This window comes from Chiloscyllium plagiosum, chromosome 3, assembly GCF_004010195.1.
Source record: "Chiloscyllium plagiosum isolate BGI_BamShark_2017 chromosome 3, ASM401019v2, whole genome shotgun sequence".
Classification (NCBI taxonomy): domain Eukaryota; kingdom Metazoa; phylum Chordata; class Chondrichthyes; order Orectolobiformes; family Hemiscylliidae; genus Chiloscyllium; species Chiloscyllium plagiosum.
In genome coordinates this window covers 62459206-62473938 of record NC_057712.1, presented here as the reverse complement: position 1 = coordinate 62473938, position 14733 = coordinate 62459206, and the positions used below count along the sequence as shown (strand labels likewise).

The 14733-nt window shown below is 39.5% G+C and overlaps 1 protein-coding gene across 8 annotated transcripts in view; it reads left to right on the top strand.

Annotated features, from left to right (window-relative positions):
- LOC122544104 (CD2-associated protein) overlaps positions 1-14733 on the top strand; it is a 240807-nt gene that overhangs the window by 109004 nt on the left and 117070 nt on the right. The window lies entirely within an intron of this gene.

Sequence of the window (14733 nt, the reverse complement as noted above, 5' to 3'; positions counted from 1 at the left end):
TCACCTTCATCCCCTCCCCCACTCACCAATTGTACTCTATGCTACTTTCTCCCCACCCCCACCCTCCCCTAGCTTATCTCTCCACTCTTCAGGCTCTCTGCCTTTATCTCTGATGAAGGGCTTTTGCCCGAAACGTCGATTTTGCTGAAGCTCCTCGATGCTGCCTGAATTGCTGTGCTCTTCCAGCACCATTGATCCAGAATCTGGTTTTCAGCATCTGCAGTCAATGTGTTTACCTTGGAACTGTACATTACTGTTCCTTCAGTTTAAATCAATAAATGGAATTAAAAGCATTGGGGATGTTCTGACAGCAAAGTCTGCTGTGGTTTCAGAAAAGTAGTCAGGCAAGAGACTGGAAGAACGCAGGAAGCCAGGCAGCATCAGAAGGTGCAGAAGACGACATTTCGGGTGTACCCTTTCTTCAGGACTGGGGCTGGGGTGGGGGCAGCTGCAGATAAAGGGGGTGGCAGGGGCAGCGTGGTGAAGTGGGTGTTGGTGAAGACAGGTGGAGGGTACAAACTGGTTGGTCAATGGGAGGAATGAATCTGGTTGGTGGCAGGGAGCAGTGAAAAGGGATGGGGGGAGCTGGGAAGGGAGTTGGAGGGTTGGGAGACAGGTTATTTGAAATTGGAGAACTCAATATTGAATCCTCCAGGTTGTAGGCTGCTCAAGCAGAGGATAAGGCGATGTTCCTCCAATAGGAGCCATGGTTTATTTTGGCAATGGAAGAGGCCAAGATGGTAATGTCAGAAAGGGAGTGGTTGCAGGTATTGAAATTGATGGTGACTGGGAGGTCCAGTCGGCTCCTCCGGACCTGGCTGTGATGCTCAGTGAGCCGTTCCCTAAGTTTACGTTCAATCTCCCCAATGTAGAGCAGATGACATCGGGAGCACCTGATGCAGTAAACTAGGTTTGAAGAGAGGCAGGTGAACCTGTGTCTCACTTGGAAGGACTGTTCGAGAAAAGGGCTTGCTCCTGTAGCTTCTAGCACAACGAGGGGTTAGTGAGAAATTCTGGCCCTGTCAGTTATATTTATTCCCCTGACTAAGTTGGAGAAATTTGTGCATCTTCAAGTGTAAGATATTAAGTTAAGAATCAAAGTGGCACTACAAGTAGAGAAATCTGAACTCTTGCACTGTTCTCATGCTTTTCCTTTGTAGCTTTGGAAGTCTTGATCGTTCATAGTTGCCATTGCAGAAAATCCTGAAAAATAGCTTGTCAAGTAGACAATGAGGTTATGTTTGTTGCACTCAGTCTGTTTCTGTTACATCCACATGTTGCACTTAAATGCCATTTTTACCACAAACAGGGTGATGTCATAATTTATTTACTAAATGTCACTGATTAAGTCATTGAACCTTAGTTTGCCATGTCTGAGTATGATCCATTTTCCACATCCGTTTATGAGCACATTTTTCCCATCACCCATTCAGAATGAAATGAAGACAAAAAGCATAGATCTCATCATTAACAGTCACACAATGTTTATTCTTTCAATGATATTCCTTTTAAGCTATTTTTTGCAATGTTTAAAATTTTGACCATGGAGAATATTTGGATAATTCAATGGTGTAATGTTGTTCCAGGCAATCATTGTACAATTGGATTAAATGGAATCAGAATATGACTCTGAATTGTTTGCACCTTCAAGCATTTAATGTGATTGATTCTCCATCTCTATCTCTCAATTTGATTAGTTTCCCAACAGTATGGAAACAGGCCATTCGGCCCAACAAGTCCACACTGACCCTCCGAAGAGTAACCCACCCAGACCCATTCCCCTACCCTACATTTACTCTTGATTATTGCACCTAACACTATGGGCAACTTAGCATGGCTACTTCATCTGACATGCACATCTCTGGATTGTGGGAGGAAACTGGAGCACCCGGAGGAAACACGCAGACATGGGGAGAATATACAAACTCCACACAGACAGATGGCCAAGGTGGGAATAGAAACTGGGTCCCTGGTGCTGTGAGGCAGCAGTGCTAACCACTGAGCCACCATGCTGCCCACTAAAACTTGTCCATTTATTATCATAGATTTAGTTCAAACCACCTTTAAGGGTCAGTGATTTGGTCATCCAAATAATAGTCCCAAGATGGTATGGAAATATGTTTTTTCCACATTCTGAATGTAAATATTTTTGGAAAGATGGCTTCAATCCACTTTGAGAGCCACTCTTGATCTGTCTGACATGAAGGAGCCGTTCTATGCAGATCAAAGGTCAGTCTGAACATGATTTCTCAGGCTTTCAGGGCATCTTAGCTTAGAGCAAAGTTTTGAACTTTTGAATTAACTCATGAAGAAGTTTTATGTAATGTTTTGCCTTGTGAATGGCCTTTTAAAGAAAAAAAAGCACTTGCAACAAAATATCCTCTTTCTGGATTTTCCTTTGTCTTGAGACTTAAACAGAACGTGCGTGTTGAAATTTTCATCTGAATTGATGGATATTTATCACGTTGCTTCATTCACCTATAGAAATTGTCAGCAACTGGTGGAGTCTGTACATCTGGAGTTATGCAGAGATCCAGAGGTTGCTGTCAGTGATTCCACACGCCTGCACGAAATGCATTGCCAAAGTTCCAAAAAAGATAATTAAATAAAAATTACGGAAGTGTCAGGAAATTGCCCCTTAATATTTCTGGTTTGCTGTGAAACCCTCTGGGTTGTGGGTGGGGGGAGCAGGGGGGTTGGTACTGAAGAGGTATCTTTTCAAGGATGTGTAACTAAGTTTATACCAGTTCACAGAGTTCATAGTTACTTCTAAAAAGTCTTTCTGGTATGGAAACTAAATTTATTTCTCTATAGAATATCAAATTTCCCCAATTGGATTAAAAAGTGTCCATGCTTTGAACATTAAGTTTAATATTTGTTTGAAGTTTTAGATTTGTTTCATGACATCAACCATTTATTCTCTCTCTCTCTCTCTCTCTCTCTCTCTCTCTCTCTCTCTCTCTCTCTCTCTCTCTCTCTCCCCCTCTCCCTCTCCCTCTCCCTCTCTCTAATTGTAAACATGTGTAGGATAATCAGTGCATTTTACTTGCTGCCTGTGAGAATGCTTGAATATGATTGGCTGCATGCATTACATGATGTCATCGTTGCTGGATGCCTGGAGTTTTCTTTGACTTGGAGCTAATGTCAGGAAAGAGGAAATAAGCATCACAGATTAGTAGGTCTTTCTTACCTGCATTCTTCACAATCAGCAGCAACAGAGTCACTTAGATAATTTCTATGATTTTTTTTAAAAGGAGAGGCTTGTCGTAATATTAGCTAAGTCAGCCTTGATTCCTATTGGTGATTGCAACCAGACCTGGCTTGCCTCAATCTCACCAGGTTTTCTCCATGCATTTTTCTTGGCTTTACCTGAAACTTAAGTGCATTGGCAGATCAGGTGAATATAAGGTTGCATTTTCGACCCTCTTCGTTGGTATTAAGTGGAGGTTATGGATCATGAGGCAAAAACAAATGTTGCTGGAAAAGCTCTGCAGGTCTGGCAGCATCTTTAGAGAGAAATCAGAGTTAATGTTTGGGGTCGAGTGACTGTTCTACAGAAGTCACTCAACCCAAAACATTAACTCTGATTTCTCTCCACAGATGCTGCCAGACTTGCTAAGCTTTTCCAGAAATTTGTGTTTTTGTCTCTGATTTACAACACTCAGTTCTTTCAGTTTTTATTATGGATCTGGAAACTGGCCAAATACATAGTAGAATTCAGACGCCATTAGAATGCATTCTTCGCTGCTGGCAGCATCACAAGGCTGTCAAAAGCTCTCTACTTGATTATTTTTCAGTAGGAGAATTTTACACAAGTTTTGTTTGAAGTGCTTTAATTGTAAAACTGAAGTCGATGAGAATTTTAAACTGACCTGGGAAAGCTGATATCAGTGACTCATGATTAACTATGCAAGGGTGTGCCTTTAGAAGATTAGCAGAATTTATTACGTTAACTGCAATAAGTACAATGTGTACCACCATAACAAACATAGTTGGTAAACAGTCTGTCCACTTTGGAACATTGGCTTGCATCTTTGGGCTGTGTGGCATGGTCTCTTCTGGTCAAAGTCAGTCTATCATTCTCCTTGTTTGTTCAGTGTTTGATTGCTAAAATTTGATGCCTATTAACTTTTGCTAGTCACTCCCTCTGTTTAGAGTGTGTGATCTTCCTGAACTCTGGTTTGGGCAGCACGTGATTCAGGCTTTTATTGGCTTGATGGTGTGAGATTTCTGTTTATTTGTTTCTGAAGGTGATGTTGAAGATGTCATTTCCTGTTGTCTCCTCAATGGCTCTTGAAGGTGTGCCAGTTGCGTGATCCACCTCCTCCTTGTTGTAGCCTTTCTGATTCTTTGATATCAGAGTAGAAGATGTAAAATTTAATGGATTGTCTTAGAAAGTTTCTGTTTGCTTCTTTGAGATAAGAGAATGTGTTGTCAAATGTTCATGATCAGTCTTTGTACTTCTTAGCCCATATACCTTTATTGATCAGGTTTCAAAATTGAATGTACTACAAAACTTTCAGGCAGGCATTCATCAGTGTGTTTTTTTATCAATGAATGTAACTTAACGTTTGCTAATGTGTGTTTATGATAGTGCCTGTCGGTGCTTTGAATCGACTTAATTACCATATATACTCGAGTAAAGGTCGATCTCATGTAAAAGTCAACCCCCTATTTTTGTCCAAAAAATCTGGCATTTTCCATTTATGTCGTGTAAAGGTTGACCCTAGTTCTTCACAGATAACAGATCAACAATTGAGAGTCAATATGTTATAGTGTATGTAAATGTTATGATAAGGAAATGAAAGGAGGGAAAAAAAACAGTTGGTGAGAACCACTGGCCAAGAGAAAATTAGGTTTACTTTAGCTATTTCTTGTATGGCTGATGGCACAAAGTTAAAACTAATGGCTGTTTTTAAGAGAAAAGTCTTTGCCAAAGGAGAGATTTACAAAAGGAATTGTCATCCATGTGCTGGATTTATGAAGGTGGATGTAGAAAATGGATAGAGGATGTTTGGAATTTACAACCTGATGAACTATGCAAAGGAAAGAGTTTGCTCATCTTGTCTGGGACTAGTTTAGACCACATCTAGTGAAGAATGTTGTTGATCACATAACACTGATGTAGTTGTAACTCCCAGTGAACTTACAAGCGTTTTTCAACCAATAAATGTTGGTATCAATAAACTATTTAAGGACATGATGAGAATGAAGAGGAATAACTGGATGCATGATGGAGAAAAAACATACATGAAAAGAGGGAGTATGTGGGCTCCATCACTGCCACTGATCTGTGAATGGATAATTGATTCACGGAAGGAAATAAAAGCTGACACTATTTTCAAATCATTCAAGAAATGTGGAATTTTGAATGCATTGGACAATACAGAGAATGATCATCTATGGGATGACATAGATGAAGAAACAACAGATCACATGCTACCGCTAACTACGAACAGCGACGATTAAGAGGACCCATACAATATCATTATCCTGATAATCTGTTTTTGGTGCTGATGTTGAGTTGAGGTTTTGCAGGATTTTAATGAACTTTATTTGACATGTTTAAGATGAAGCATGTAATTGTGATTTAAAGCCCTATTATATTTCTACTGCACTTTTTGTACGCATAAATAAAGCTTACAAATTGATTTTTGGTTCAATTTGATAGTTACTTTATTTATTTTTTCTTTATTTGTTCAGAAATCAGTTGGGCTTCTGCTACTGATATGGTATTTTGGACTGCAGCATGAATTTCAGACCCTCAAAAGTAGTATCCATGTAATAGTCGACCCTATGAATTTAACTTAAAATATAGTCTACAAAATTTGACTTTTACAGATAGGTCAATATCACAAAAAGTAACAAAGTTGCATGCAATGTAAGACTTGTAGAAATTATGAAGTAATCAATGCAAACAGTGTATAGGTCATACATTAAGGTGAGCAGATTATTAGAACTGATACAGTGTGACATTAAGTAATAGAAGTCAAAATAATTGCATTGTTCTTAAAAACTGACTACAGCCCGCTCAGTGCTTAATTATAAGCAAGGGTACGTTAGCTCATCATGTAGTTTAAAAGGAAGAAACTGTTTAACTTGAAGACACTATATTAAACTAAACTAATTGGGACATGGAGCTAAAAGTTTTGAAACATCATTGTTTTCACTTCACACAAATAGCCTTTGAGTTGTTAAGGTTAGTTTTGGGAGTATTCAGGTCCCATAGCTTTGCTCAGTCAACCTTGACAGGTTTTGATTAATGAAACCATTAAGTATAGCAGTGGACTCCGCTGTTTGTCTTGTCATGACACTGTAGGCCATGTGGTGTTTCTCACTTGTCAGCATAAGTGTCAGTCACATTCTATACTAGTGTCCTGTACTGATGATCATTAACTGGAATATAACATTGCATTCATTCATTATTACACTGGATTACTTGATCAAGTGTAAGTAAACGACAAACTAATTATTGAACAAATCCTCCAAGAGTATGTTACTTTAACTATACTATTTCACTGCACTATCCTACAGTATGTCAACATCACGCAGATCTAGTATATTTAAAATTTTTAGGAATTTTTCAGTGTTGAAGAGACTTGTTTTGTTTCTGTCACTTTTTTTTCCCCTGTTCCTCAAATCTACACACTTTATGCGTTCTCAAACTGTGCTGAAAATCCTATTTTTTATTCCATTGATAGTTCAACTAATCCGGCACTTTGAGGAAATCTGGAAAAGTTTAGGGAAATGAAATATTGAAGGGTACTCATGTAAAAAAAAGAATTTCTATTTTTATGTATCTAGCAGTACCATCGAGTCGGCGCTTATCACTGGATATAAAGTAAACAGTCCTTCTGTTCTACCCCACCAGTGTTGTTTAACAATGCTTATCCTGGAGTTCAAAATTCCATACTGGATCATTGATCATAATTTGTTTGAGGTTTTAAATTAAATATTTGGCTAGAGACAATTCAGGAGTATGGGCCTCTGCTTACTAGTAATGACTTAAGAATATTTTGTCATCTACAAATGATTTGAATGTGAGTATAGGAAGAATGGAGTTTAATTTAGATAAGTGAAGTGCGGCATTTTGGATAAGTAAATCAGGGCAGGATGTGTACGCTTAATGGTAGGTCCTGAGGAGTGTTGCTGAACAAAGATCTTGGAGTGCAAGTTCATAGTTTCTTGAAAGTCGAGTCCGAAGTAGAAAGGATAGGAAGAGGGCATTCAATATGCTTTCCTTTATTGGTTAGAGTATAGAAGTTGGGAGGTCATGTTGCGGCTGCACAGGATACTGGTTAGGTCACTTTTGGTATACTGCATGCAGTTCTTTTTCTGCTATCAGAAGGATGTTGTGAAACTTGAAAGGGTTCAGAAAAGATTTGCAAGAATATTGCCAGGTTTTGGAGGATTTGAGCTATAGGGCAAGGCCGAATAGACTGGGACTATTTTCCTTGGCATGTTGGAGGTTGAAGGCTGACTTTATGGAGGTTTGTAAAATCATAAGGAGCATGGATAGGTTAATATCGAAGATCTTTTTCCCAGGGTAGGGAAGTCCAAAAATAGAAGGCATACGTTTAATTGAGAGGAGAAAGATTTAAAAGGGAACTAAAGGGCAAGTTTTTCATGCACAGGGTCATGCGTGTAGGGAATGAGCTGCCAGAGGAAGTGGTGGAGACTGGTACAGTTGCAACATTTAAAGGGCATCTGGATGTGTATATGAATAGGAAGCATTTAGAGAAATATGGGTCAAGTTCAGGCAAATGGCTCTAGATTCATTTCGGCAATCTGGTTGATATGGGCGAGTTGGACTGAAGAGTTGTTTCTGTGCTGTATATTTCTATGACCCTATACTTAAGTTTTCCAATTAAATACATTGCTAGAGTAAGCTATTTTTTTCAAAAACTCCTAGAATGATTCAATAATTGTTGACAGATTAAAAGAGTGCAATTAATCTAATTGCGTGTGTCTGAAGGAAATGTTCATTTTAATCAGGGTAATAATCCCTCTGGGCTTCAGTTGTGTCTCTGAACGTAAACCATAATTAAGTGAGCAGGTGATTGTAAAAGAATTGATACCTCATTTAACAAGAGAAAAATTGCAAGGATTATTCTGCTGTTAAATTGAATAGAATGTATGAAGCTTAAATGAAACTAAATTAAAAATTTGTTTTTATCTATTTATGACTTAGATTTTCAAAGCAGTTAGAAAAATTCTCAGACAGACTTGTATTTGTAAAAAGCTGAGATACTTTCTCGTGCAAGCATTGAGTACAGTTTTACAATGCATATTGTCAAATATTTATGTAATAAATGCATTGTGATTCCTTCAGTTGCATATTCTCCTAGATCAGCTTGATTAGCAATTTTAAGACCAAGGCTCCAAGCATTTTCTAGCTGTGTTAGCCTAATGCCAGGATTAGGCATGTCAAAATAAAACTCTGCAATCATAGCTATTCTGATTTGAATCACTGTTTGCTCTAACTGACTGTGCTAACTGATGGAAGGGCATGGAGTCCCCACTCTTCATGTGGACACACTGGTTATAAAGGCCCAACAACGTGTCTTTTCCCTGAAGCAGCTGAGAAAATCTGGCATGATGGCAAATACCCTTGCCAAATCTTATAGGTCGCCATCAAGAGCATTTTGTCCGGATGTATCACTATCTTGTATGGCAACTGTACCGTTCGGAGACGGTTACATAGAGTGGTGAACCTGGCCCAGACAATCACAAAGGCCAACTTCCCATCTATAGAATCCATCTACCAGGCCCGCTGTCAAGGAAAGGCCGCCAGCATTCTCAAAGATCCATCCCACCCTGGCAATGTTTTTCTACAACCTCTACCATTGGGAAGAAGGTACAGATGCCTGAAGACATGCACCAGCCGGTTTCGTAACAGTTTCTGCCCTCCTCTTGTTAGAATTCTGAATGCACTCTCAAACTCTTGGCATTCACCTGTACCTGTGGTTTTGTGTTTGCTGCTGTATACCTATTATTTACTTATCTATGCTACTTAACTATGTGATCTGCCTGTATTGCTCGTAGCTTTTCACTATGTCTTGGTACACATGACAATAAATTCAAATCAATTCAATTCAGGATTATCCTGTAAAGGCAAGGTGTTTCAAATGTTAGAGAAATAAGTGAATATGCAAGGAGGGGAAATAGGCTAAGTGACCCCTCACATCCGCTGTGCCATTCCTGTCATTACGATCAATGGCTAAAGTTTGTGTATGTTTTGAATTCCACATTCCCATCTACCCCTGATAACCTTGCACAGCAAGAACTTACTGTGGCCTTGGTAAAAAAAAAAGATTTCGTAATTCCAATTCTGTCATCTTCTGACAGAGTTCCAAAGTTGCACAGAAAGACCACCTTGGCCCTCAAGGGTACTCCTAAGTTGCAAACAGTGCAGTCCACAAGAAGAAACATTCTTTCCACCTCCAACTTGTCAAGTCAGATCAGGATCTTAAACTTTAAATTAAGTCACTGTTGAGATGAGATTACTTTTTTTAGATTATTTAATGTGGAAAGAGGCCCTTCGGCCTAATAAGTCCACACTGACCCTCTGAAGAGTAACCCACTCAGACTCGTTTCCCTCTGACTAACGTGCCTAACGCTATGGGCAATTTAGTACGGCCAGTCTACCTAACCTGCACATGTTTTGGACTGTGGAGGAAACCGGAGCGCACCCACTGGGAGAATGTGCAAACTCCACCCAAACAGTCGCCCAAGGCTGGAATTGAACCTGGGACCCGAGTGCTGTGAGGCAGCAGTGCTAACCACTGAGCCACTGTGCTGCCCCCAATCCAGTGGAAGTGGGTCCTGCTGTCCAAATATCCTCATTAAAACAACTGACTGACTTTTTCCAGATATCAATCTCGTTCATCTTTCTCGAACTGCTTGTAATACATTTGCATCTTTACTTAAATTGAGAGACTGAAACGACGCACAGTATTCAAGATATGGTTTCACCAGTGCCTCTTACACCAAAGCATCTCTTTTTTTTATCTTTTTCTAATCAACCTGTTGAGAAATGTTTTCAGACACTCTGAAGGAGGTAGGACTTGAATCCAGGTCTCCTGGGTTCACAGGTCATGGCATATCATCCTTTTGAGTTCATTTCATCTTGTGTCCCTTTAGCTGCCTTGATTAAGTGCAGCATGTACATACGAAGTTTGTGTGACTCCTGCAAAAGAGAACACCTAAATCCTCTGCACCTCAGAATTTTGCAATCATTCTCTTCTTAAGTAACAGTTTGCTTATTTTATGTTGTTCCCGGCAAAGTGATCACGTTTCCTGACATTATACTCCATCGGAAAGATTCTTGTCCGCTCATTCAAACTATTGAAATTCATCTGCAATCTCCTTATGTCGTCTTCACAATGCATTTTCCAATGTATCTTGGTGGTGCCTGCAAGTTAGTTACCATGTCTTCACTCCCCTTATCTGAGTCATGATATCAACTGTTGAGAAAGTTTGAGGCCTCCACACAGACTCCTGCAGAACTCAACTCTCACGTTCTGCCAATCAGATGATCAGAGGCCAGCAATCTTGTGATGCTAATTTGACATACGAGTGGTATTCTCCAGCAACAGACTGCTACTGTCAAGCCAAAAGATGTTCTATCTCCAAGGCAAATGACTAATTACATACTTGTGGTTTAGTGCTTGTGATACCAACAATGTAGGCTGTAATTCCAATGAGTCCTGAGACTAAATCAAAAAGCACTCCTTTGACTACAGTTTTCAGCATGCCAACTGTGCTCAGCCAACCTATGATTGCAAACTAAAAATATTGTGTCCAGCATTGAATGTGATTCTACTATTAGGGAACATTTACTAATTGTACCTGTGTACAAAGAATTGCCCCACAAACCATTTTAAGATTGGAGTAGGACTTGAAGGCTGATTCATTATGAGATGTATGTATTTTCACACAGCATGTAGCAGCATGTATTTTCACACAGGACCCTTTTCTTCGTAGGTAAAAGCTGTACATTCACACATTGTGTCATTTTCACTGAGGAAAGGGCTTCAGAGACCAGCAAACTCTGCATTCCCATGGGTAATCCCCTGACCAATCAGAAATTATTTGGTTGGTTTGATTTCAATCATTTACATAACATTCGGTTCCTGCTGTGTCATTATGCCAACCGTAGCTCAACCAATTAGCATCTCCTTTCATGCTGCATACATAGCTTATTAATTATTAAAATGTTTCATATTTTATATTTGTGGTGATACTGTGTCTTTGAGGTATATCTTGTCCTGGTTCTTATGAAGACATAAGGTTGAGATGGAAGTGCTGATTAATTGACTCAGTGCCAATAAACAGTGTGAAGTCTTGGAGTTTTTCAAAAAAAAGTTGGAACAATAGAAGCAGCCTGAATGGGTGGGGGACAAACTCCTACAGAGCTAGGATTTTTGATTTTAATTTTTCAGTGGAAGTTGCTGGGGTCTTGAAGCTGGGTTTGGAAGCTGCAGTATAACCCTCTCTGCTTCTAAGTTTTCTCTTGATGTTTTTCCTTCTGGACTGGAGAATTGCATGTCAAGCAGTCTATTTTGCTGAATTTGCCTTTGCCAAGAGTGTGGTTATGGGATGTTACTGTTTAATAGTTAAATAATTTATCGTATTGCTAAATTTTGCAATAGTTAAGTTATTCCAATTTATTTTTTTGTTAGATTTTAACTAGAGGTTTATGTATAAAACATGTTTTGCTTCAAGACGGGTAGATTGACCAATGAAATTGCATCTAAAACCTAATGCCTAGTATTTGCCTTTAAAATAAGAAAAAAATCAAGGTCCAGGCTGTCCTTTTTAATTTATTTTAAGGGGGTTTGGTCTGGTCCATTTCAGGCCTAATTAGTGCAAGACACACTGTTGACATCATGTCTCTTCTTTAGAGAGTTCCAGCTGTGTATTTGCACATGGACGCGTGATTCACTGAAGCAGTTGGAATCAAAATCTTTTCTCCTCTTTGCTTCTTCGTCTTTGCACAGGGATCTTTGAAGCACTTTCCCTTATTCTATCCTTTGGTGAGATGAGATGAAAGATTAAATCTGGGATATGTCTTTGTTGTATGTCTCAATGCTATACTAGATGATGCCTTTACTTTAAGAAAGACTGGTCAATGAAGTTTCCAAATCAATCATTAATAAATTAATTGCTTGCAGTATAAAACATCCATATGCTGCAGGAAAGTAATCAGTCTAAGCATACACGCTTGTGTGATAGCCACATGACTGCTCCCCCCGTGTAACAGTCAGCATTGATGACAGACCTGAAGCTGCATTTCTGTTTCCTTGTATTCTGTAGCTTAAATTACAGCTTTTTGAGTAATAGTCTGACTTTTAAAAGACAAAAAAATCTATAATCTACTAATTATTTATTCATTTATTTACACTGGTTAAGTGATTGGTATTGTACTTCATCTGAAATACTCGTGACAGGTGGATTAGATACTGCAAAGGTTGACAAATAGATGACATATCTGTATAATATAAGACAACGGCCAAATTAAAGTGTTCCTTTAGGAAACAAACTTGGCTTTTGGCTGACAGCAGAATGGCAGAAATATAAAATTATCTGACGTCGGAAATGATCTAATTGTATTTAAATTAAATATGAAAAATACTACCAACTAATTTGCCTTAGGATGAAACACCTGGTCTAGATGGGATGCTGATGATCTGCTCGTTTTTGAAGAATTTGAGAGTGATAGCAGGAGCGTGAAGACTTAAATTGAAGTACATTGGGGCAGAATTCAAAAGATTAAGTTTTATTCAACAAACTTCAGTGAATTATTTGAAGCAGCGACTGAGACCGGACAATGTGCTAAATGTAGTGAAGTAAATATTATTTAAATAACTTTTCAAAATACCTTTGATGTGGTGCCACATTGACCAATGAATAAGGTCAGAGTTCGGAGCCAGGGAGCAAAGAACATAGAGTCCCTACAGTGCAGAAAGAGACCATTCAACCCATTGAGTTAGCACCAACCCTCTGCAGACCATTTCGCCCAGATCTAACCCTATACCCTATCCCTGTAAACTTGCATTTCCGAAGGCTAACCCACATAACCTACACGTACCTGGACACTACGGGGCAATTCAACATGGTCAATCCACCTGCATATCTTTGGGGAGTTAACCGGACCACCTGGAAGAAACCCATGCAGATACGACAAGAATGCGTAAACTCCACATAGAGAAGTGTAAAACTGAACCTGGGTCACTGGCGCTGTGAGGCAGCAGTGTTTACCACTGAGTCAGCGTGTCGCCTCACGGTGAATGAAGATCTGACAGAAGGTGGAAAGTGGGTTCTTGCAACCACATGTGCAGAAGTTGTTTTGATGATTCAAATTTTGCAATCGAATCTACGTTTTATTTAGCCGATAGCATCAAATTGAGAGAGGTTGTGAATTTTGAGGATGACTACAATTATTTACAAGGAGCAATTATTAAACTTGCAAAATAAGTATTTAGTTTATAAACTTATGATGTAGCTAAGTGTGAAATATTTCCCCAAATATTGTGATCAGGTGTGGAAAACCTATTTCTGATCCTGATTGGACCAAAACAAAACACTTTTACTCTTTTTGGAGGAGTGTTTTGTACGTTTATCTGATTTTCTGACACAATAGTTGTTCGTCTTAACTGCAACAGCCCAGTAGGCCAAACAGCCAGCAGTACCAACCCATGTCCGTTTTTTCATGACCATTCCTGCTGTATTTTAGGATTGAAAGCTCTTGAAACTGCTTTCAGAGACTTACTTGAATGAATGCAACAGATAAGTATAGAGTGCTTGAATTGGCAGGTGGGCAAGGGTTGGGGTGGCAGCGATATTAGCTCGGAATACTTTGCTGGATTAATATTGGGGGTGGGTGGTGTTGGTACCTGCTTAGTTGCTAAGATGGTCATGGGATGGAAGTGGGCTGTGGTGAGGAGTCAGGTTAGTTTGCTTATGAGAGTATGGTTGGGTCTCTGGGGAGTCAGAGATGGTTGTTTCAATGGGGTGGAGTCTGCAGAAAGTCGATGTCAGGAGTCCACAAGCAGTTGGGAGGAGTGAGTGGAGTGGGAGTTGGTTGAAGGGAGAGCTGGGTGGAGTTTATTATAGAGGGGTGGCAGGGAAACCGAGGTCGGGTTTGGTGGGGGTTGTATTCGGCCCAAGGGAAGCTTGTGAGGGAATTTGCCTGAGTTGGGCATGGGATGTGGGTGCATTTGGCTGTCTGTAATTCTTCTAACTGTTCCTGGATAACTCGATCTCTCAGAATCCTCTAACTTGGTAGTGGGGACATTATCAGCAGAATCCAGAAATTAACTGAGCCCCCGTCAGATGTTTCAACTTGCAGAGCAATTCCCAGGGTGTCCGCTGCAGTAGTTCGGGTGCACAACTCCCATCTGCACTGTAAGACAACTATCGTCTTGAGTGAAGATGTGGTCCATTATTTTTTGATTAGCAAAGTGTAGATATCATATGGTTCTTGGAAAATAAGAATCTAAATGGTTGAAGAGCAAAAGGATCTGATTGTCCAGACATAGAAATTATTCTAAGGAGCCATACAGGTTTATAATGCCATTTTTTAAAAAAGCAAACTGAACAGTTGAGATTTATTTCTAGAGGTTAAAATTGAGAAGTGGAGAGCTCATTTTAAAGATGCTTTGAAAGGTAATTCAACCACGCTTGGAGTACTGTGCATAGTTCTGGTCACTGTAATGCATAAAGGATATA